Genomic DNA, 25,741 nt, shown 5'->3' on the forward strand with positions numbered 1-25,741 from the left:
GCCTTTGTCCAGATATTGTGAATGAAACACACATTATTAACTGGGGACTTTGGTCCCCGTTCTGTAAAAAAAAAATGGTCTCTTAAATGTAAATACTTATCTGGGAATTAATTCAGTGATTCATTTACGTTGAAGCTCGGGCTATGCATTTGTTGTAAATACAGTAGGGTTTTTTCAATACGAAATGCATTATTTGATGTACGAATCCGCATAATATAGGCTCCCTCTGTAGCTCTTATGAAGGTTGCTCAAGGTTAAAAATGAAATGTAATTTCCTGTAAAATCGTAACGAATTGGTCCTGAGTAATCCATATTCATTTTGAACCCGTATGAGCCAAACGAAAAAGTACTAGTTTTCTGCATTAGTCTGTGAACTGTGTCATGAGAAATTCAAGGGATTTATGGAAAGGTTTTATTATTTGTGACACCGTGCAAGATTTCAATTTTTAGCTGTAATAGGTAGCATATCTAGTATCTTGTAAGTGCTAGCACCTTTAGCATGGAGATAAAAATAATTCTTTGTTCGATGAATACTGTGTGTGGAGAAATGCACACTTGTCAGTGGAACAACTGAATTTGTAACTGCCTAAACTTTACCATTTTTTAGACGTATGCATGCACAAGTGGGCTATGTGCTTGCACCAGTTATAACTGTATATTTTTTTATGTTAATTTTCTGCAAGAACATCCGAGCAAGAAGGTATTGTTTTGGTATAATCCAGGTTTATAACGAAGGACCGCTTAAAAATTATAGCTCTACATAGTGATGCTACAAGTTTGGTATTCTAAATGTAATGTAAGTTTAAATATAAATATATATAAATATATATGTATATATGTACATATATAAACGCGTCATGGAAAGCTGTTGCGGTTTTAAATAAACAAAGATTGCTGCACGTAAGAGAAGTCCTTACCCTTTTCTTTCTGTTCGGAAATCGAAATATTGGGGAAACTTGGCTATTGGATATATATTGGGGAAACTTGGCTATTGAATATATATATATATATATTCCAAGGATAAACCGGCACGGCGCAGGCTTTCTCCAGGCTGCAAGTACGGACACGAACCCAAAATCGGTGCAAAAAAGTGATTTATTTAGCTACGGTGTTCCCAGTCAGCACGACGCGTTTCGCGCTTGCCAGAGCGCTTGATCACATGACACAGCTAATCACAAGACATTAGTTTAAATACATTCATCACATGGTATCTGAGCCTACGAATGGCATAGAAATAGAAGAGTTCATAACATCAAAAAACTACACAAACTATTTCATCATCTTATCGGGTTTGGGGTACTTTGTGTTTTAGTTTTTTGAAAAGAAAACACAGTTATAATTCAATGTGTGAATGTACAAAGCCTTTGTCTTAAGTAAATAGTGATAGTGATATGAACAACAAAAATATATGATGTGTGTTTCTATTAAAATCAAAATTTTAGATAATGTGGTTTTTGTTAAGTGCAAAGCGACTACTGATGTTCATCATATTACAAAACGTGTTATTTTTACAGGTAATTAATTGCACATGCTTCGAATGGAAATGATATGGAGCCCCATATGCTGTTAATGTCCATGCACTGTGTATAGTATTGGTAAAGGAGAGAGTAAAGTGCTATAGCAAGGTTGGATTTAATGCCTCAGCGAAGGATTTTGTACCAATAGTTGATTGGGTTTTCTAAATTGGGAGATAATATCGGTAAAATACCTAATTGTCCCATTATTTTAACCACATAACTTAGCCACCAAAATTGTTTTTATAGGAGGGTGTGCAAATAGCGCAAGTTTTAGAGGTAGGATGTTATATTTCATACAAATGATTTCAACAATCAATACATGGTAATCAATAAATATACACAAGCATAGGATTCATAAATACGCCTATAAAAAACCTTAAAATGGTTATTAAATGGCTAAAAAGGATGAATTCATATGATATATCTAAAAACCATCATATATAAATTGATTGCTAAAAAGTATAAAACATAGAATAGTTAATACAAAATTTGTATAAATAACAGTCTAAAAAAACCTGCTTAATAATTTACAAATCCTATAAGATCATGTGCAAATAGCAAAAAAGGGCAAAGGCTATTCTATATTAAAGACAGGTGTAAAGGTCCTCCGTGATATTGAGGCCTGAGGGATGCTTTGTATTGAGTTCAATTATGTACTGTGTTTCGAGGCGGCGTAGTTTGTCTTCCCTGTTGCCACCCCGTCTGCTTGCCTGCACACAGTCAATAACAAAGTATTTGAGTTCATTGCTTCTGGAATTGTGCTTGGCTTTAAAATGTCTAGCTACAGGGTATGTATTATCCTGGTTTCCTATTGCCCGTAGATGCTGTAAAATTCTTTTATGTACGGGAAGCTTCGTGCTTCCCACATAGAGCAAATTGCAGGGACAAACTAGCACGTATACGGCATATTCCGTTTTACATGTTAGTAGTTTATCAATCTTGTGTTCCCTGCGATCAAATGGCGAGTGGTAACTTTTTGGGTTAATTGCTTGTTGACAGGCTTTACATACCTTGCAGTTAAAAAATCCTGCATGTGTTTGGTACCAAACTGACGCTTCCACAACCTCAGGACTGGTTTTGACCAGTTCGTCCTTCATAGACTGCCCTCTGCTATATGTAATTGAAGGTCTCTTGGGGAGATCCTTTCCTATCACTGGTCACTTAGAAGTAGTGGCCAATTTTTTGCTGATGATAGTTTCTATCTCCTTATGTTGGGCGCTGAATTGCACAATAAATCTGAATTCAGGTGGCTTTATGGTACTATATTCAATGTCTTGTGATGCCTGTGTGTTACCAGCCAATAATAGGGACCTATCTTTTTCATTTGATTTGGAGATTGCTGCATCTATGATCTTTGAAGAATAGCCCCTTTCCAAAAATCTCAGTTTGCTATCCCTCTGTGCATCCTTTAAAGTCAGTCTGCCTGCTATGTATTCTTTTCAGGCGTAACATCTCACCATACGGGATACTGTTCACTAGATGTTTAATGTGTGAACTCCTGACGTGCAGGGTAGAATTTCCCGCTGCGGTCTTACGGTGTAGTCTGGTTTCTATTCTACCCTGTTCGATAAAGACCTCAGTGTCCAGAAATGTGATGGATGTCTTACTTAAGGTGGCTGTGAATTGGAGATTTAAATTATTTCTGTTGAGATCTGACACAAAAGTTTCTGCAGATGTCATGTCCCCCCTCCAAATCACAAAAAGGTCATCAATAAAGCGTAACCAGGTTACCACATTATTTTGCATAATTTCTGAGTGTTGAACCAAGAGGACCAGCTCCTCCCACCAGCCCATGTGTAAACACGCGTAGCTGGGGGAGAAACTGGCCCCCATGGCAACACCCTGCGTCTGCCTGTACATCAAGTTCTTGAACATAAATATATTGTTGTCCAAGCCAAATTTCACCATATCCAACAACATTTCTCTGTGGTCTGGCATGTCTGGTAAAGATCTTTTAAGATAGACGTTAAGGGCATTTAGACCATCCAAATTTACAATGCTGGTATACAGCGAACAAACATCCAGTGCAATTAATATATAATCCGTTTGCCACTCAATGTTCCTGATTTTGTTGAGAAAGTCACTGGTATCGCTGATATAAGATGGTAACCCTTTAACCACTCCCTGCAGGAAGAAATCAACATATTGTGACATGTGTTCCAGACAGCTCTTCCTGGTATATATATATATATGTGTATATATATATATATATATATATATATATATATATATATATTCACTGAAAAAACCATAGTTTTTACACACGTTATAGTTAGGAAGTAGCATTTACAAAACCTATGAAATTCACTGAAAAAAACATAGGTTTGACACCAGTTATAGTTAGCTGGAAATTTTACTGATATAAAACCAATGAAATTCCACGTTATAGTTAGTTGGACTCACTATAACTTGCGCGTGTAATGCACTGCTGATGACGTCACATATTACATCACTCATGACATCACTGATGACACCATCCTTGTGACACAGTGACAGACCTCCTTTCACTGTAATCTAACCCTTGAAACGCATATTCAAAAATAGAAACTAAAATGTTTAAAAAAATGGAGATACCCATACCAGTTACAACAACCAATTCAATAATTCCACCATGTATATACACATGCACTAATTCACCAACAGTTCTATATAGTCACTCATACATATATTCACTAATCATATGTAGTGATACACCTACACATCCTGTTACACACCGACAGTCATCCAAAAGTTATTCACACACATACTCACACATGCAAATAAACTATTGAACATACATTTATTTGCATAAACAAATATACACACACTACCACTTTACTTCTAAGGAAACTTACACATACTTACTCTCTTAAAAAATCACTTCTAGAAACACATACTAATTTAAACAGGAACTTTTACAATCCCTCACTCTCACATATAGTCACTTATATACATCAATATTCACATATACTACATTAAAACATATGTAGTTACTGATAAAGACACTAATAAGACAGTCATTCACTCACTAACACAGACAAATGCACACGAATCCACCCATACAGTCCTGCACATATGCTGTCTTCAAAACACATACAACAGAGACTCAGTCATTCTTGCATCTATGTACTAAGTAATACTCCCACCAAAGCATGCAAACACTCATACTGATACTAAGAAAAACATCTAATCACCTATATACATACACATGTACCTACTCATCAACCCATGCAGCCACTTATACACAAAGTGAAACACTAATACATGTATTTAAATATTTAAGCATTACTCACTAATATATGTATTCACTAAGATATTCAATAATATATACATATATAACACATATTTATTTTTCAGAAAGATACACATTCACTGGATGGTGTCATCAGTGATGTCATGAGTGATGTAATATGTGACGTCATCAGCAGTGCATTACATGCGCAAGTTATAGTGAGTCCAACTAACTATAACGTGGAATTTCATTGGTTTTATATCAGTAAAATTTCCAGCTAACTATAACTGGTGTCAAACCTATGGTTTTTTCAGTGAATTTCATAGGTTTTGTAAATGCTACTTCCTAACTATAACGTGTGTAAAACCTATGGTTTTTTCAGTGAATTTCATAGGTTTTTAAAATGCTAATTCAGAAATATCTCGTGTATACAACCTATACTTTTGTCAATAAAGTTCTGGCAATATTTTTTTCAGAAACAAGCCGTTTTCTTCACTGTTCAAGTTGCATAGAGACTCCTTGTAAAGCGATACAGAATTAGAAAGTCTGTACCTTGCCTTTTTTTCAACACATTAAAATTTGCCTGTAAATAAAAATAGCCTTTCTAAACTTTCGTGCACGACCCGGTGTGCGCACTCTCGGCAACAGTTCTCAATAAAATGGATAGCGCATTTCCAGGCTTTCGTGCGCGACCAACTGCGCGCAACCGCCTATATATTTCGTGAAAACTTTGCAATCTGAACTTATTGAATTTCTTCATAGACCCACCAAAGAACTTATAATACGTCAAAGAGACTAAACCTAGGCTTCTTTTTTAATATTATGAAAATTTTCATTAAATGGAGCCGAATGTCTTTTTAAACTTTCGTGTGTGACCGAATGTACACACCTTGGTATTTAAAAAAAATATATATAAAAGGTATTATACTTTAACAATTGTATGCTTGAATCGAGCTCAGAAGATATATTAAATCCGGATATGTTTGGATTTACTCCTTTTCACGTTTTGAAACTTCGCTGAATTAGACCGCTACTTCCAAATGGCGTACGTGAGCAGATACTATCACCGCGTACACGTCCTGAGACGCGCATGTGAAGTCATGTGACTTGAAAACAACACTTCCAATTGGTTCTTAGTAGTTTCTATTCTGCAATTTACATGGAGGACTCCACCCACTTCTCTCACTATCTTTTCTACTCTCAAAAGAGAACAACGTTCAACACCCTTCGGAAGACTTTGCTGAAATGGCTGCCGTCCCGCATTCATCTTCCGAATCTGAAGGAAATGAGCGACTACCTTTAAAAAGAAAAAAGGAATCTTTTATTTGGCAATTTTTCACTTATCCTGAAGAACAAAAGAAAGTGAATGCGTCAAAAGTTACCTGCACGATATGCAATTCGGTTCTCTCAAGAGGAAATCCAAGAAAAAAATATTCCTTTTCCATACATACCATGGTGCGGCATGTCAAACAAGTGCACCCTGTGGAATTTGCACAGGCATCGACAAGAGCCCTGGCCACGCTATTACCATCAGAGGTGGCCAGCACATCTTCTGGTGGACGACCTGTATCTCCATCGAGTGCTGTGATGGACTTGAGACCATATCTTGCAAAGGTGCACATGAAATGCAACGAGTGTGGAGAAATTCTTCTGTACGGAGAGCAGAGCCTCATTCTTACTAAACTAAAAATTGAGAGTCATAAATGCCCCGAGAAAAGGTAAATTTCTTCATTTCATTTTGATCCTGTGTCACACATGAAAATGTTGTTGCAAGTTAAAAAAATCAAAAACTGCATGACACTGTTCCTGTCAAGGTAGCATAGCTGGCGGCCTAGGGGTGGAGGACCGTTGTGCAAATACCCCGGGGAGGACTCTGGATATGCTTGGTCCCTGAGATTCTTAGATGTCACTGCCTTCCACAAATGGCATAAGTCCTGGATGTTCGGTGCCATACTTGAGGGTTTGACCTAAAGACACGTCCTGCGGTGCCCTGGTCCAAAATCAAACAACATAACACTTGTTTTAAAAAAAAAAAAAAGTTCTTTTCAGAACCAACTCATTGTACCAAAAACAGCTCCAGGAGCATATTATAAAGGGGGTTTATCTCCCCTTCTTTGGCTTTCATTCGTGCGCGACCGTGTGCGCGCACCCGCCTATATATTTCGGGAAAACTTCGCGATTGCAACTTATTAAATTTCTTCATAGACCCATCAAAGAACTTATACTACGTCAAAGACAGTAAACCTAGGCTTCTTTTTTATTATTATGAACATTTTCATTAAATGGAGCCGAATGTCTTTTTAAACTTTCGTGTGTGACCGAATGTACACACCTTGGTATTTTAAAAAAATATAAAAAAGGTTTTATACTTTAACAATTGTATGCTTGATTCCAGCTCAGAAGATATATTAAATCCGGATATATTTGGATTTACTCCTTTTCACGTTCTGGAACTTCGCTGAATTAGACCGCTACTTCCAAATGGCGTACGTGACCAGATACTATCACCGCGTACACGTCCTGAGACGCGCATGTGAAGTCATGTGACTTCACAACAACACTTCCAATTGGTTCTTAGTAGTTTCTATTCTGCAATTTACACGAAGCACTCCACCCACTTCTCTCACATCTCTACCCTGTTATCTGCAATTGTGAACATCAAAAGGAGCTGCGCTACGCCCCTGTAAGAGGCCTCACTCCCACTGCTGCAACGGCTTGGCAGTCCTCCAGATGCACAGGAACAGCCCCTCCGATCCATGGAAGTTCTCTGTCATGAGAGGCCTCACTCCCACTGCTGCAACGGCTTGGCAGTCCTCCAGATGCACAGGAACAGCCCCTCCGATCCATTGAAGTTCTGTGTCGGTCTCAATACCACTTACAAAATGAAAATAAGCACTGAAGAATATTTATGCTGTAGCAGGAGGAGTACTACATGCTTGCAGAATGCATTCTATTACCTATAAAAAAGTGAAACACCCACGCTACAATCATATAGAATACTTCCTCTAAAGAAGCCTGTGAATAACTTTCGAACATCAGGTTAACCTTTTTTTACTATGTCATCATTGTTAAAGATAAGTATTTACAATACTATATTAAACAATGCCATGATTTTTCCTTTTTAATTTTAAAAATCTTGCAATCTTTCACAAACCCAATACTCATGGCTTCTTTTTCGTGACAAAAATCTTGCATTATTACATACCTACATAGAATAACAGAAAAAACATAAAACTACAAAGGCCAAACAGTCTACTAAACGCGGATTTGTAACCTATGGGGCAGATTCATGTTAACTACTTCATACCCAGATATGCACCAGTTAATGTGCACCACAGTATGGTAGTGCTCCGTTACCCATGGTGTGCCACATTTGAAATGTGGCGCACCATGGTACAAAAACACCATACATGCGTAACACATCTGTGCTCAAAAACTAATACATTGCTAGAGTTGCATCGCAACTGTGATGCAGCTCCAGCAAGGCTCACCAATGCACTATGTTCACAATGCTACGTCAATACCTACGCCTGCTTCAAGCACATGCACAGTTTTGAAACAGCATGGGCCTGAAAGTCACTGAGTGAAATATCATACATTACAGTCAGCCACTTTCAAGACGCATTCCTTCAGAGGAACACTTACCGGTTATTAGAGGTAGATCGTCCGACTCCACCGGAGGAGACCCCTAATAAAAAAGACATATATAAAATGCGGACTAGCCACTGTATCGTGCTAGCAAACTTTAACTTAAAAATCGTTAGAAAAAACAAAAGGAATCGAGCAAAATTAGTAGGCCACTGATAGGATCTCTTTTTCACCTCGCTAAAATAGAAACATTAGGAACAACCCCTCATGAGAAATATGAAACTAGTGAGAGAAACCGAGCTCGACGCCATGATGGCTGCAACATAGCTCGGCTCCGCCGCCCACCCCGCCCAAAATAACGACAAACCCTATACAAATATTAGAAATAAATACAACACACCAGCAAAGTAACAGGGTAAAACGTTTTATTAAATAACTATTTACATGGCAGCCTGCTGCAACATGAAAACAACACTTCCAATTGGTTCTTACTAGTTTCTATTCTGGAATTTACACGCAGCACTCCACCCACTTCTCTCACTATCTTTTCTGCTCTCAAGAGAGAACAACGTCCTACATTTTTCGGAAGACTTTGGTGAAATGGCTACCGTATCTCATTCATCTTCCGAATCTGAACAAAATGATCGACTACCTTTAAGAAGAAAAAAAGAATCTTTCATCTGGCAATTTTTCACTTATCCTGAAGATCAAAAGAAAGTAAATGCACCAAAAGTAACCTGCACGATATGTGACTCGTTTCTCTCAAGAGGAAATCCAACAAAAAAATATTCCTTTTCCATGCATACCATGGTGCGGCGTGTCAAACAAGAGCACCCTGTGCAATTTGCAGAGGGATTGACAAAAGCCCTGGCCACGCTATTACCATTAGAGGTGGCCAGCAAATTTTTTGATCGACGACCTGTATCTCCATCGAGTGCAGAGATGGACTTGAGATATTTAACTATATATGGTCTATAACCTATAGTTTTTTCAGTGAATTTGCTCCGCCGCCCACCCCGCCCAAAATAACGAGAAACCCTATGCAAATATTATAAAAATATACAACACACCAACAAAGTAACAGGGTAAAACGTTTAATTAAATAACTATTTACATGGCAGCCTGCTGGAACATCGATCCAAATGCATGGTTTTTTCAGTGAAATTCCTCCGCCGCCCACCCCTGCCAAAATAACGAGAAACCCTATGCAAATATTATAAATATATACAACACACCAACAAAGTAACAGGGTAAAACGTTTAATTAAATAACTATTTACATGGCAGCCTGCTGCAACATCGATCCAAATGCATGACACTGTTCTTGTCAAGGTAGCATAGCTGGCGGCCTAGGGGTGGAGGACTGTTGTGCAAATACCCCGGGGAGGACTCTGCATATGCTTGGTCCCTGAGATTCTTCGATGTCACTGCCTTCCATAAATGTCATAAGTCCTGGATGTTGGGTGCCATAGTTGAGGGTTTCACCTAAAGACACGTCCTGCGGTGCCCTGGTCCAACCATCACATATACCTGCGCCAGGAGACGGCGTGGGGTGCACTGGAAGGGAGAGGCGGCGCGAACGAGCCTCCCCCACCTCCCCAGGTGGAGGTTTCTCAGCTGCACCCCAGCACTTCACTCGACATAGGCGGCCGGCTCCCAGGGTCCGGCGGAACTTTTAGCCTTTTGGTGACTCTTCCTTTCTGGACCTTGTCTCACAATCCGTTTGACCTGAAGACACGTCCTGCGGTGCCCTGGTCCAACCATCACATATACCTGCCCCAGGAGACGGCGTGGGGTGCACTGGAAGGGAGAGGCGGCGCGAACGAGCCTCCCCCACCTCCCCAGGTAGAGGTTTCTCAGCTACACACCTAAAGACACGTCCTGCGGTGCCCTGGTCCAACCATCACATATACCTGCGCCAGGAGACGGCGTGGGGTGCACTGGAAGGGAGAGGCGGCGCTAACGAGCCTCCCCCACCTCCCCAGGTGGAGGTTTCTCAGCTGCACCCCAGCACTTCACTCGACATAGGCGGCCGGCTCCCAGGGTCCGGCGGAACTTTTAGCCTTTTGGTGACTCTTCCATTCTGGACCTTGTTCACAATCCGTTTGACCTGAAGACACGTCCTGCGGTGCCCTGGTCCAACCATCACATATACCTGCGCCAGGAGACGGCGTGGGGTGCACTGGAAGGGAGAGGCGGCGCGAACGAGCCTCCCCCACCTCCCCAGGTGGAGGTTTCTCAGCTGCACCCCAGCGCTTCACTCGACAAGATGAGTTGTGCCCGCTCCTGCGGCACAGTGCCTCGCTCGGCAAGCTGAATTACGCCTGCTCTTGCTATTACAGCGTCTCACCCGCCATCCGGCTGAATTGCACCCACTCTTCCGGTACAGCGACAGGCGGCTGCCACGGAGCTCAGGAAATGGCGGTCGGCTCCACAGACTTGGGCCTGGCCTGCAAGGATGGCTCTGGACAACCCTGGAACTCGGACGCTTGACTGCTACGGCATGGGCCCCATTCCCAAAAGCGTCCCCTCAGCCTTGAAGATACTACAAGAGTCACCGGGGCCCCCGACTCCCGCAGACTTCTGGTGGGCAGCTTCTGCCATGATTGCTCGCAGAATGGCCACGACGTAGCCACGGGGTGCTCTCATGCTGACGCCAGCTTCAGTCTGAAACATCCAGAAACACTGTAGTATCGCGTTGTCGCGTAATGCCTCATATGACGCGCCGCGTTAGCGCATCCGGTGCGCGAAGCGCAGCTTCCCGGAAGCGATCCGGGGCGCGGCGCGAAGCGCGTAACGTAAGCATAACAGGTCATGTGACTTGTTAATAAAACTTTTCATTGGTTCATTTCACTTTTAGTTTCCTAATGATGTAAGGCTAGGTCATGTGACCTAAAAGTAACACTTTTCATTGGTTTAGAACTAAACCACACCTCCTCAGGTGGTGGTTGAGCAAGAGGTGCCCCCCCTCCCCACCTTCATGTTGCCTGATTCGGCCAGCTCAATCGATCGAGCATGAGACTCTGTTGTGATCTGAAGAACCGCTGCCTGCGGTGCCTCACAGAACCGCTTAATGGAGGCCCCGAGGGGCGGTGTGGTGGCGCGGACTGGGAGGGGCCGCTTATCTCCTAGCCCGTCCCCAAGTCTCGCTTGGCCAGCTGAGTTCCGATCACTCTTGTGGCCTACGACATGGAGAGGCCGAGGCGTTGACTAGGCGGGACCTCCGGCCGCAACCACAGCGCCAACGATCGCTGCTGACGGAGGGTAGCCTTGCCGGTGAGAGCCACTGATCTGAAGAACCGCTGCCTGCGGTGCCCCCATGAGCCGCTAGACGGAGGCCCACGAGGGGCGGTGTGGTGTGGTGGCGCGGACTGACAAGGGTCGCTTGGCTCCTGCGCCCTCCCCAAGTCTCGCTCGGCCAGCTGAGTTTCGCTCACTCTTGCGACCTACGACATGGAGAGGCCGGGGCGTTGACTAGGCGGAGCCTCCGGCCACAACCACAGCGCCAACGATCGCTGCTGACGGAGGGGAGCCTTGCCGGTGAGAGCCACTGATCTAAAGAACCGCTGCCTGCGATGCCTCCCTGAACAGCTTAACGGAGGCCCCCGAGGGACGGTGTGGTAGCGCGGACTGGGATGGGGCGCTTGGCTCCTGCGCCCTCCCCAAGTCTCGCTCGGCCAGCTGAGTTTCGCCCACTCTTGCGGCCTACGACATGGAGAGGCCGGGGCGTTATGGATCAGTATGAGCAAATTGATCTCAGTCTTGTTGCCCTGGTGTGGCCTGAGATCGCCCCCGACATAAGCGGCCGGCTCCCGGGGTCCGGCGGAACTTTTAGCCTTTTGGTGACTCTTGTCTTCTGGACCTTGTCCCACAATCCGTTTGACCTGAAGACACGTCCTGCGGTGCCCTCGCAATGCGGCCTGGTCCCTGAATGTGTGCAGGGGGACGGTATTGATTGGATCAAGATGGCGGCTTCACACAAAGCTGACGCAAGTGTTGCTGCTGATGCTATGCAGACAAAAACTGGTTTTCAGTTTGTACATTCTTCAGGTTTTTTCTTCATAAATGTAACAATATGAGACTCACTAGGAGAACGGCTGTTTATCTTTCCTTTCAAAATGCTGCCAACAATATTTTCTGAATGGAAGACACCATCTGAGATCGCCCCCGACATAGGCGCCGGCCCCCGGGGTCCGGCGGGACTTTTAGCCTTTTGGTGACTCTTGTCTTCTGGACCTTGTCACACAATCCGTTTGACCTGAAGACACGTCCTGCGGTGCCCTCGCAATGCGGCCTGGTCCCTGAATGTGTGCAGGGGGACGGTATTGATTGGATCAAGATGGCGGCTTCACACAAAGCTGACTCAAGTGTTGCTGCTGATGCTATGCAGACAAAAACTGGTTTTCAGTTTGTACATTCTTCAGGCTTTTTCTTCATAAATGTAACAATGTGAGACTCACTAGGAGAACGGCCGCTTATCTTTCCTTTCAAAATGCTGCCAACAATATTTTCTGAATGGAAGACACCATCTGAGATCGCCCCCGACATAGGCGGCCGTCCCCCGGGGTCCGGCGGGACTTTTAGCCTTTTGGTGACTCTTGTCTTCTGGACCTTGTCCCACAATCCGTTTGACCTGAAGACACGTCCTGCGGTGCCCTCGCAATGCGGCCTGGTCCCTGAATGTGTGCAGGGGGACGGTATTGATTGGATCAAGATGGCGGCTTCACACAAAGCTGACTCAAGTGTTGCTGCTGATGCTATGCAGACAAAAACTGGTTTTCAGTTTGTTCATTCTTCAGGCTTTTTCTTCATAAATGTAACAATGTGAGACTCACTAGGAGAACGGCCGTTTATCTTTCCTTTCAAAATGCTGCCAACAATATTTTCTGAATGGAAGACACCATCTGAGATCGCCCCCGACATAGGCGGCCGGCCCCCGGGGTCCGGCGGGACTTTTAGCCTTTTGGTGACTCTTGTCTTCTGGACCTTGTCCCACAATCCGTTTGACCTGAAGACACGTCCTGCGGTACCCTCGCAATGCGGCCTGCTCCCTGAATGTGTGCAGGGGGACGGTATTGATTGGATCAAGATGGCGGCTTCACACAAAGCTGACTCAAGTGTTGCTGCTGATGCTATGCAGACAAAAACTGGTTTTCAGTTTGTACATTCTTCAGGCTTTTTCTTCATAAATGTAACAATGTGAGACTCACTAGGAGAACGGCCGGTTATCTTTCCTTTCAAAATGCTGCCAACAATATTTTCTGAATGGAAGACACCATCTGAGATCGCCCCCGACATAGGCGGCCGGCTCCCGGGGTCCGGCGGGACTTTTAGCCTTTTGGTGACTCTTGTCTTCTGGACCTTGTCCCACAATCCGTTTGACCTGAAGACACGTCCTGCGGTGCCCTCGCAATGCGGCCTGGTCCCTGAATGTGTGCAGGGGGACGGTATTGATTGCATCAAGATGGCGGCTTCACACAAAGCTGACTCAAGTGTTGCTGCTGAAGCTATGCAGAAAAAAACTGGTTTTCAGTTTGTACATTCTTCAGGCTTTTTCTTCATAAATGTAACAATGTGAGACTCACTAGGAGAACGGCCGTTTATCTTTCCTTTCAAAATGCTGCCAACAATATTTTCTGAATGGAAGACACCATCTTGTAGCATAAAGGGCTGCGTCAAGGGTGGTATTGCCCAGAATGTCTTGTTTTCTAGTGCTCGTAATGACAAAGCCAGAACTGCTGAAAGGGATTCTGGTCCTGCCGCTACTTATTGGACACATTGAACTATACTCTGGTCCTGCCTGACCTCGACCAAAATGGCGCAAGTATGGGAGCGTATTGCAACTCCTTATGACGTTCTAGTTACTTAGCCTTGACGTTATGGGGGATGTATGCGGTCTTTATGCACATTGCGGGCGGGGAAGGGTACTGACTAGGAATACGGACAACCCTATTGATGTCGATTTTTCATTATTGATTATTGTATTAATAAAGCTTCGAAATAATGTTACCCATGATACTAGCCCATGGTATGCGTATTGACGATTTTATTGTAACTGATCCTGTTATACTTTCAATTAAAAAATCAACCTTCACTGATCCTGCAACCGTTTGTCACGTTTAGTTTTTTCAATTAAATGGCTCGCTTGTTACATACTCCTATACCCCTGGCTTTTGAAAGACACCATCTTGTAGAATAAAAGGCTGCGTCAAGGATGGTATTGCCCAGAATGTCTTGTTTTCTAGTGCTCGTAATAACGAAGCCAGAACTGCCTTGGTATATTCCAATATATGCCAAAGACAGAAATGGAATTAGTCCAATCAACATTGTGCACAAATTGAGAAAGCAAGGAGACATGTTAATAAATCTGTTTCTGCTTTCCTCAGAGATTATAGCATGGGTTCTATTTACCACAACAACTTGCGTTACCACATGCAAGACATCTATAGGACAGATGGTGTTCATTTCACGGATGAGGGAAACAGAATCTTCCTCTGCAACATCAGACTCTGCATCGGTACTTACTTATAAATGCATAAAAAACTCAATTAACACAAGGGCTCTTTTCAGAGCCACCTTATATCAAAGCACTCAAACTTCTGATTTATCTCCATTTTCACACTCTTGTAAATAGGTGTGCGCACCCGGGTGCGTGCACCCCGCAACTTTAAAAAAAAAATATATATATATTTTCGCATTTAAGGGCCTTACTGCACACCCTGAGAGAACCTATGCAGCAAAACAATCTCTACCTTCTCCCCTTTCCATGTTCCAACGCTTTGAAATGACAATATATTTACTCGCAGTGACAAAATGGCGGTCAACACTTCCTGATTTCCTTCGAATCGAACGTTAACAGACGTCACGCAGCAAAAAAAAATTCCGCTCGCGCGCAGCCGCTTGAGTACGCGCACCCGTCCGCGCTTACAGATATATAATTGACTTTAACTTTAATTTTCTCAGCAACTACTGAACGGATTTACACCATTCCAAAAAAAGCGTAATCTGCGAGACGGACTCTACAGTTTTGCCAAATTTCTTATAAATCCATTCAGCCGTTCGACCTGTAGTCGTGTCTAAACGTCCTATGGAAAATAACATGGAGAAAACACGTTTTGGGACCCCCCTTTTATCTCAGCCCCGACTTCACCAATCCCCCCAAACTTTCAGGGAAGGAGCGCAGCGGACCGAGCCATCTTCTTTGAGAAATTCGCAAAGATTCATCCACCAGGGCCAAAGTTAATCCAAATAGAATGTTGAGGATTTCCTATGGAAACTAGGTCCTAACTATAACTACCTACTGGCGACCGCCAGTAGGTAATATATATATATATATATATATATAAATTCCAAAGTTCCCAGAAAGGATTTAATGCGCACTCGGAAAGAGGGTAGAAAACACCTACTTTATCTTTTTAGTAGTCGCTACGCCTTTCGAGACCCACCGGTCTCTTGATCACACGATATTCATTGTCTACCGCTACATGCATAAATAAAGTTTTCAAGTGATTAAGTGAGTAAACACAAAAGAGGCATTGTAAATATCTGTTTTTAACTGAAAACATGGTGACCATCTTGGAATGGAGTATCCAATGCGCAAAGCTTGATATAACAGTCATGATTATGAACATGTTACACGTTATATAATTGCATATTTTGTTTTACTCATGTTTAAATAAAACTATATATAAAAAAGTGCCTGACAAAACAAGTGTTCACATGTACATTTTTGCAAATTATATACAATAATAGTGGGAAAACAATTGTATATGTTATTTTAACCACATTGTATCCCTGTATTTTTTGGGAATATAGCAAGTGCCTGGTCGCCTGCGCTTTACTTCACCTTCATAACTTATGAAATAATCAATATTTCCTGCATTCGGACTAGTGCCGATAATTGCTATGCTTTAGGTCTAGTGCCTTCATATCCAAATAGTAGCCGCCCAACATGAAAGATACTGTACCAACACTGGCTGGTAATGGTACAATAAACCTCTTTGGAAAATAGAATTACACCCACAAGATTACCACTGTGCAGAGATGTGATGATATAGTGATTTTTAACATATATTGTTGTATATTTTTCACAATCAATGAAAAACATATATATATATATATGAAAAAACAGAAAAAAGAAGAAGAACATGTTCTAATTGTGTCAATAAAGTAATAGTAGCCTTTTTCTTATCCTGTACCTTTTTGAAGGTCTAGTCTTATGAAGAAAAAGGGTAGGGAACCGTGCATCTTATAAAAGTGAGTTGTGAGAAAGGCCCCTTCCTTTTCCTCCTGTAAAAGATGAACAGAAAGGAAAATAGAATGTATTAAAACAATGTTAAAAACCTTATATGTAATCATATACATCATCAATTTTCATTTGAAACAGACATATTCATAACAACAGGATTTGTAAGTTCATACTTTTCAAATTTTATCAAATTCCATGTATATGGGTTGCTAGCTCTTCATCCATATTGTGCCCACCCGGGGATCTAGTCTTGAGCTCCATTATCCAGCTAGATTCTCTTTTTCTCAAGGCGATTAGTCTATTGCCCCCTCTGCCACTCGTGTGTACTTGTTCTAAGGCAAAGTATTTCAGTAGAGCATTATTAGACTGATGATGTGTCTGAAAATGGCGTGCAATGGGATAGTTTTTATCAACATTAGTAATGGCCCGAAGATGTTCCTGGACTCGCTTTTTCACCATGCATATGGTGCTCCCCACGTATTTTAATTTGCATGGGCATTCCAAAACATATACCACAAAATAGCTGCTACATGTCAGGAATTGTTTTATGTTGTGTCTTCTATTTGCGCCTTGTATCTCTACTTCTTTCACCATGGTGCTGGATCTACATGCACGACAGTGTCCACAGGGATAAAAACCTTTCAGGTTGTGTGTACTGACACTGTTTTTTGGGCTGATGTCCCCTTTCACTAGGATATCCCTTAAGCTCTTACCCTTTCTATAGGTTACAGAAGGTCGGTCCCATATCTTGGTACCTATGATGTTATCGCTTTTCAGAACATTCCAGTTATCAACCAATACTTTATTCACCTTTCTAGAATCTTCATTGAAAGTGGTAATAAGTCTTGTGATTGATTCTGTCTCTGTTTTGGAAATCAAGAGACCGGTGGGTCTCGAAACGCGTAGCGACTACTAAAAAATAAACTTGGTGTTTTCTACCCTCTTTCCGAGTGCGCATTAAATCCTTTCTGGGAACTTTGGAATTTGTGCAAACTTTACCGGCGCTGGGGTCCTGCCGGCATATGCGCGACCTGACTACGGGAACCATTCAGAAGGATCCTCTTGGGTTATGTATATATATATATATATATATATATATATATATATATATATATATATATATATATATATATATATATATATATCCAATAGCCAAGTGTCCCCAATATTTCCATTTCAAATCTGTGTTTTACCAGCGCACATTAATTGTATATAGAAACTAAACTCACTGACGTAAAATGAAGTCTGTTGTTTATGCACATGAGTATGGTGAGCTTGTTTTTACATGCAATTGTGCACATTTGTGGTTTTATGTAAGTTCCCGGATACGAGGTGCATCATATAACCAAGCTTGCTGTTTCAAGTGAAACTCATCATGGCAGGCATTATGCCTGATTGATTTTGTGGACTACTGAAGATTAAATTCACAGCTCTCTCCACCATCATATTGAAAATCGTGTTTTTTGGGAAGTGCCTGGTGGTTCTACCGATCTAGTGGCAGACAGGAATTTGCGTGTGAATTCTCTTCATCCGGAGCGGGCTTATTTCGGATTCACAGACCCGTCCGTTTGTTTGAGGCACAGCTGACAATCAGCCATCTGCGTTTCGGCGCATGGGTTATTTTCTCAATAAGAGATCTGCAAGTGCTGTGCCCCCCGTTGTGGCTATTAAACCCAAGTTCCGGATTGCTTTCCCGAGGGCGTGAAGCTGAGGAGTCTGTTTGGTTGGAGGACCTGGAGATCTGCATGTGGAGCGCCAGTAAGGAGACCTTCTGTTTGGTGTTATAAATGCATCATTTCAATGGGTTACGGGATTCACCTCATTTTTGTAAATTCTGGAAGTGTAGTTACACTGATATATTGCTTTATCTACAATGTTTTCCAACAATGCAATTCGTGAAAGGGATTCAGCGGTGGAGGCCCTGTTCCAGAACTTACCTAATGATACTAATGAACAGAGAGTTCCTGCTACAGATACTAGGAACAACGATGTGAGATCTTTACTCAAAACATTAGAGAAACTTCTTAAAAATAATCTATCAAAATGGTGGGAGAAAAAATCATTAGAGAAATACCGTGAAGCTAATCATGTACCAAGAGGTTAGCGCACGCTCATTGCACCTACATTTGAAAACCCCAATCCCCTAATGTTGCAAGAATTAACATTAAAACATATACAATTATAACCAGTGCAAGCACATAGCCCACTTCTGCATGCATACGTCTAAAAAACTGGTAAAGTTTAGGCAGTTACAAATTCAGTTTTTCCCTGCCCACCCTCACTTGCCTTTTGTGGTTGGTTGTTGTCAGGCCCTTCGTCCAACTCGTCGCCATGCACGGACGAAGTGCATGCGTGGCTTGGAGTTGGCCGTGGGTTGGACGCAGGGCCTGACCTTAGGGCACACCTAATACCTACTTGAGAAAATTATAACTTGTGAATTTCAGTGGAAAGAGTTACCAATAACTGTATGTCTGAGGTGTCTTAAAGAGAAATTTCTCCCCCGGGGGAAAAGAACAGAAATTAAAACCAAAATGATTTAATGAATTCCATCCTTTAAGCCTTCATTAGCGGACTGTCAGCAGGCAGATTATCCATGTTGCATAGATATAGAGAAGAAGGCTTGCAATGCAGCTCTGTGAGATTTGCATATATAAACCTGTTGGATTTTGTGGATTCTAAGTTAACTGTAATACCAAGAAAAACTTAGACATATTCCAATGCTCCTAGATAAACTCTGATTCCATGTTTCTAAGTCAAGCCACACAATTCTTAGTTAAAATAACCATCCTATCCATCCAGCTTTTGAAATTGTGAAATGTTATTTTATTAAATAATGTACTGGAATTATCTTTATTGTTTGACTAACAGGGACATCTCATTAAGATGCATGTTAACTGCCAGAGTTGAGAACCTAGGGTAATGAATGTCCCAATTTAAAATACAAGTAAACTCAATCAAGGCATCATGCTTTCAAAAATGAGAATATGATTTGGCTCTAAGAGTCATGGTCCTCAATATTCTATGGGTTGCAACATCCCAGCTACTTTTTTAACCATGCAGCCCACATAAACCAAGTGGAGATTTCCTCCATACACTCTGTTGGAGTGTAATGGAGATTCGCCTCACTAGCAAGCCAATAAATTTTCCCTCTGGCCTTTCTTTTCACCAACATGTGTGCATAAGCTTTCCCTAGTGTAATTACAAATAATCCATTTCCACCTGGGCTTTTCCACATGCAAGTGGTAAAATAATGTCTGCCAAGACAAATGTTATGCTTTGTATTGTGAACCACCGAATCATAAGAGCATGCATTTCAGAGCTCAAGAAATAACTGTCTGTCAATGAATTGTCAATCTCAAATAACTTCAGTTATTGCCCAGTGATTAGGGATTGACGACTGCACCCTCGGCCTTCTCATTTTCCTCTGTTCATCTCTTCAACCTACTTCCACTTCCTTACACTGTGATGTCAAAGCAACTTCAGAACTGGTAGAAGTTATGCTCATCTGAACATCCTGACAAAAGTAAAATATTCTCAAGGCCTTCATGAGCGTCTTTGTTGAAGCAAAACTAACATACTACCAGTGACTTATCAGTTGACCTCAAGCCCCCCACAAATGTCTTTAACAGATGAGTCAAGCACAGTCTCTTCATATCATTCTAAAGACGTAACCTCTCAGATAAAAACTTAAAATCTCTCATTTAAAACCTCCATTGCATTGAAGCATCCCTCATGACTGACTGAGAGATCATTCTGATAATTATATATGCTGACCTGTCCTAGGTCCCTTTTGATACATCTGTTACTTTTAGTAATAATTGTTACCCCCTGTATTTTTTTCTCCTTCACAACACTCTTTAATGTCTTTTTCCTAACAAGAACTTTGAACTTAAAAAATTTACTAGCACTAATGAAAGACCCCATAGCTTTTCCCTTCTCTCATTTGCCAGCCTGTGTCCCAGCTATTTTTCTTCTCCCTGATTCTCGAATACCTAATGTTCAAAAGGCTCACTTGCTACCTCTCCAACAAGAACTTCCTTGATCCCTTTCAGTCTAGTTTGCTTGCTCTGTTGCATGACACTAATTCCATCACTCTGACTCAACATAACCACTGATCTTCAATACATAGTGTAATTGATCTTTCAGAAGCATATACCACTGAATTTGGATTAGCCACCTTAGCTGAACTCAGAATGGGTAATAAGAGCAATGGCTCCCTGCAACACATTTTCTTAACAGTTAATATAACATGGATTTCATAACTGAGAGCCCAGCTGTCCAATGCCATATCATTCATGTAAAAAACTGTAAAAAATATATGTAATAATTAATCATTACTCAGTGATCAAAATTAGTAAATTCAAATCTTGGTACGCCATGTATTTCTTTGGTACCTGGAACCGGTAACAATAACAGTGGTTCATTTGGAGTCACTCAAAAGTTAAATTGACCCCTTTTTAAGGGTTTATTATGGCATTCTCAATCAGTGACATTGATCTCAAAGCATCAACTCTCAAGAGACTCTGTAAAAAATGTATTAGTCAAAATGCTTTGCACAAAATGTTATGGAATAATGCATTATGTACTTCCTTCAAAATCAGGTAAAATGTACCAGCTACTCGAGGTGAAGAGAACAGGGCCTTTTATGTGAGTTGTGAAGAATGAGTAAAACATCGGGATAAGAACTCTTGGGAAGGCATCTGCCCCACCAGATACATAACCTGGCACAGATGATAAGTTGTGCATTTCCATGTATTTTGAGCCATTACTTTGTCTGGTCAGATTCCCAGAAAATGGAAATAAATTTTACCGCTTCTGGGAAACCTATTCTTGATCATACTTTGAGGCAGACAATACACCTCAATCTCTTCGTCTGCTCATTGCAAACATTTGGGAAACTAATTTTGCTAAATGGCTGTCTAACCACTTTAAGCAAAACAATGTGTTAGATGTGTCTCAACCTTCTTTCTACCTCAGATGGGAAGAGAAACTGCAAAGATTTCCATACTAAACAAACTCTGGCAAAGCATATCTCTTGGCTGGGCTTATCCTCCCGGACCTCTCAGTGGCATGTGAGGGTTGATCGATTTATTATGCTCAACAATTTGGAGTATGCAGCTCTCAGGATCCACTTTTGACTGGTTTTATTCCTTTCTTGCGGTTTGAAGTCAGTCACTACCAACACTACCATTCAGATCCAGAGTGAATAAAGTGAGGTGCGGGGTAACTCAAGGCTTGTCCTTGTACCTGATTTGGTTTAACATATGTACAGGGTAACTGGAATCGTGTGATTTTACAGCCACACCCTTTTCAGGATAATTATGGATTTGCCACACGATCGTCTACTGCATAATCTGCATATTTGAAGAAATGTTTTTAGCTCCAGCAGATTACAAATTGGAAACAAGCATTTGCAATGCAATAGGTCTCACATTTACGAGAGTTTGAGCTGTTGGTATTGTAAATGACAAAGCCTTTTATTTATGTATTGATTTTTAAATCCTAAATAAAAGGCATTGTCATTTACAATGCCAATAGTTTAAACTCTCGCAACTGCGAAACCTATTGCATTGCAAATGCTTGTTTCTTATGGAGGCGGAGGCATGGGTAGAATGGAGTCAAGCATGTCACATAAGACCAAATAAGCGGTGTGAACATAGCTCCCCCTTCTGACTGAAACACGCATATTTACCTTCCAGGAACTCTTTAAAAATTCGCCTCACCGATAATTAAAAAGTTGAAGTACGCGCCACGAAGCCTCGCCAAACCCAGTCAACCAAAAATAAAAGTGCTTGGATACGCCAGGGTGCTGTATAAATGGAATGCTTTGACAGCTGCCAGCACTGGAATGTTTGGAAACCCTCCCACGGAGCATCAAACAAAGCGGCTATCCCTCGGGCCTCCCAATCCTTATTGTGTGCTGATGCGTGCGCGGACTTTGCACATTCTGCTCCGAGAGCGCAGCACTGGCGCGAGCCCTCTGGAGCGCGCTGATTCCGGTGCAAGCCATCTGTGGGTAACAGTCCTTTTAAGGCTGAGAGGGCCAGGCCTTTACTGAAGAGGCCTCACTGCGTCACATGTGCTGCCTCACGGAACACCGACTTCTAGTAAAAAATAAAAAATCAACGCAATGATTGGAGCGGATATGCCCCAAACCACCGTAGTCGCTGATTTATTGCCTCCTCCCCTCGGGAAACGAGTCAAACAAGCATTTGCGGCCGCAAAAAAAAAAATCGCCTGCGAAATGAAAATAAAACAAAAAAGCATTAGACATAGCGTAGAAATTAGGGTAGTAAAACGGCCTCACGGGTTATCCACTGGGTGTATTACGTGTTCTGTGACGAGACCTGGGAGGGCGGGGGCTGCCCGCGCATGTGCGGCATTTCTAACTTTCATTCTGAGAGCCCCGGTTAGAAATGCCGTGCATGCGCGGGCAGCCCCCGCCCCCCCAGGTCCGCAGCTGAATTCCCGTTGTGAAGAACATCGGAAAGGGGCGAACATGCATAAGGGGAGAGGAACCCGGTGAGTGGGAGTGGGGGTGAGGGTGTACGCGCGTGTGTCTGTGTGTGTTCGAGTGTGTCTGTGCGTGCGTCTGTCTGTGTGCGCGTGTGTGTGTTTAAGGGGGGTGCGTGTGTGTATGCAGTGTGTGTGTGCCTGTGTATGCGTGTGGCTGTGTATGTGCGCATGCGTGAGTGTGTTTGCGCATGGGAATATGAGGCACGAGAGGGGCACGGTGCCGTGCGCGCCCACGAGGTGAAATCTGTGCTTGTGCCCCTCTCGTGTCTACATTCCCAAATACGGGCAGCAATTGGTCTCGAGCAGACTACTCTGCTCGACCTAAAAAGCATGGCAGCATTTGTACCTGAACAGTGCAAGGCCCTTTGCCAATGTTGACTGGTCGTATTTTCTGTTGCTTGTTGCTATATTAGATTGGTAAATTGGTACTAATAAGTTGAAAACTATGCCCAGTGAGTGTTAACAAGTGTCAAAATGCAAAATTATAAAGTAATACTATCACAAAATATAAAGCATGATGCACATACTTTGACTTGTTCTTGCAGCATAATTTATTCAACCCTGCTACTTAATCTTAACTTTCAGAGTGTTTTATGAGGCAGACAGTGCGAAATAAACATACGTGATTGTGTTTCACATGCCAATGAGGGGAGGAGTATGTGGAGTTACTGTCAGAGCTGCTGGCTATGGAACTGAGAAAACAGGTTCCAGTTTTCATGCTCAGGTAAAGCGCACCAATACTTTCCAGTTGTGTTTGCTACATAAACCCGCAAAAAATTACACTTTCAGGCAGTTCAAATAATTCCTATGCATATAATCTGATGCACTAAGGTCAGGGCCCGTGGAATTATGCTGCAAAGAAGCACCAATTTATGTGGCAGGGTTGACTAAATAAATGCCGCAAGAAAAGGCAAATTACGGGGCATAATGTGTTATTTATTTTATAGTATTACTCCATTGTTTTATCATTTTTACACATGATGAAAGTGTCTGTGCAAAGATTTCAGCTCAATACTACCAGTTTACCAACCAAATGCAGAAATAAGCAACTGAAGGAAGACCAGCTAACTTTTGCAAAGGACCTTCCATTACATGGGACCCAATGTAGACACATTTTTTGTAACCTTTGATCTAGTCGAGCTAGAAATAAAATGTATTTTGTCAAAATCTATAGATTATGCAGCAGATAATGGATTATGTGGCAAGTACAGCAGATCCATAATTATGAGTTAAAAGCCATGGCCACAGAATCGAATAATTCCAGTGGCCCTGACTAAAGTGAAACAATTGAACATTTTAACTTTTGGAATTTTGAAAACACCTTATCAAATTCTTAAATAATCTGTGCCGCATGATTAACATGCCACATATTTTCAAGGCTCGCCTTGTGCATGGACATTGAAAAGCTAGAGCAGACCCTTTTCTCAGCTGTCCCTTTTAAGGCTCTTCCACCTGTACCTTGCACCATAGTCAGGGCCAATGGAATTATGCAGCAGGAAAGACCAAATTCTGTGTCAGGGTTGAATAATGCAGATATATTTTGTGGCATATTTGTGACTGTATTGCATTTTTATGTTACATTTTCACCCATGCTAACACTGTCTGAGGAAATGTTGCATCTCATTAGTACCAATTTTAACACCCAAATACAACAATTAGCAAAAGAAAGGTAACCAGTTAACATTTGCGAAAGATCTACTACTTTGCAGCAGCTCATGGTTTTAGTAATGTTTGATCCATTTTAGGCGAGCTAGAAAAACATTTTTAGGGCTAAAATCTGCAGATTATACAGCAGAAGATGGATTATGTAGCACATGTGGCAATCCCATAGTTATGCAGAAAAGGCCTTGACCTTGCAAAATTTCAGTGGCCCTGACCTTAGTACAAGGTTGTTAGAGTTCTGTCAAGCATTGAATTGTACTGAAAGGGAATACTGCTGCTACAAAAAATATCCTTAACCCCTTCAGCGCTGATGACAAAGCCAGCTCGTCATGGGCGTTACCTGCGCTACGCGGATGAAGAGCTGGCTTTGTCACAAACTGCGCGATTTTCAAATTTCAGTGCACATCGGGAAAACCCGCTAGCGCGGTAAAGGTTAAGACTTGTCCCGCTGTATGTGTATAGTACAGAGCAACACACAAACAAAATCTGTAAAATATGGAGATTTTTAAAAGTTGATCCACTGTTATACCTGCCTCGAGATGTAATTTTTTTGGCTCAAATACCTGTCTGTAATGTTAGTAGATAGTGCTTTACCTCAAAACCCACGGGTGGTTGCATAGGAATGCCCATGTACCACCAATGGTATGCTCCCTTGATGGAAAGTGGCACAAGGTAAGGCATACTGCTACTTTGCGTTAATGTGGGCAACTTTCCCACACACATCATGATTTGTATTAGAAAGTAAATCCCACCATAATACTTTGTGGTGGGTTTGCACCACTTTTGTGATGCAAACTCAGTGCAAAGTGTTAGTAAATCTGGATGAGAATCTCTAAACAGGTACTTTTCAATATTATTAAGATGCTTTGTGTTCTTACTGCAAGCGAATGCAGGGTTACTAAATGACCAATGCATAGTAAATATTGCTGTACTGTGTAAAATCAGAAGGCACTGTAGAAGCCAAAGAGAAGAGGCCCCTGAAGCATAAGAGAACAAGCAT

The sequence above is a fragment of the Lissotriton helveticus genome, chromosome 2_1 (genome assembly GCF_964261635.1).
Source record: "Lissotriton helveticus chromosome 2_1, aLisHel1.1, whole genome shotgun sequence".
Classification (NCBI taxonomy): Eukaryota; Metazoa; Chordata; class Amphibia; order Caudata; family Salamandridae; genus Lissotriton; species Lissotriton helveticus.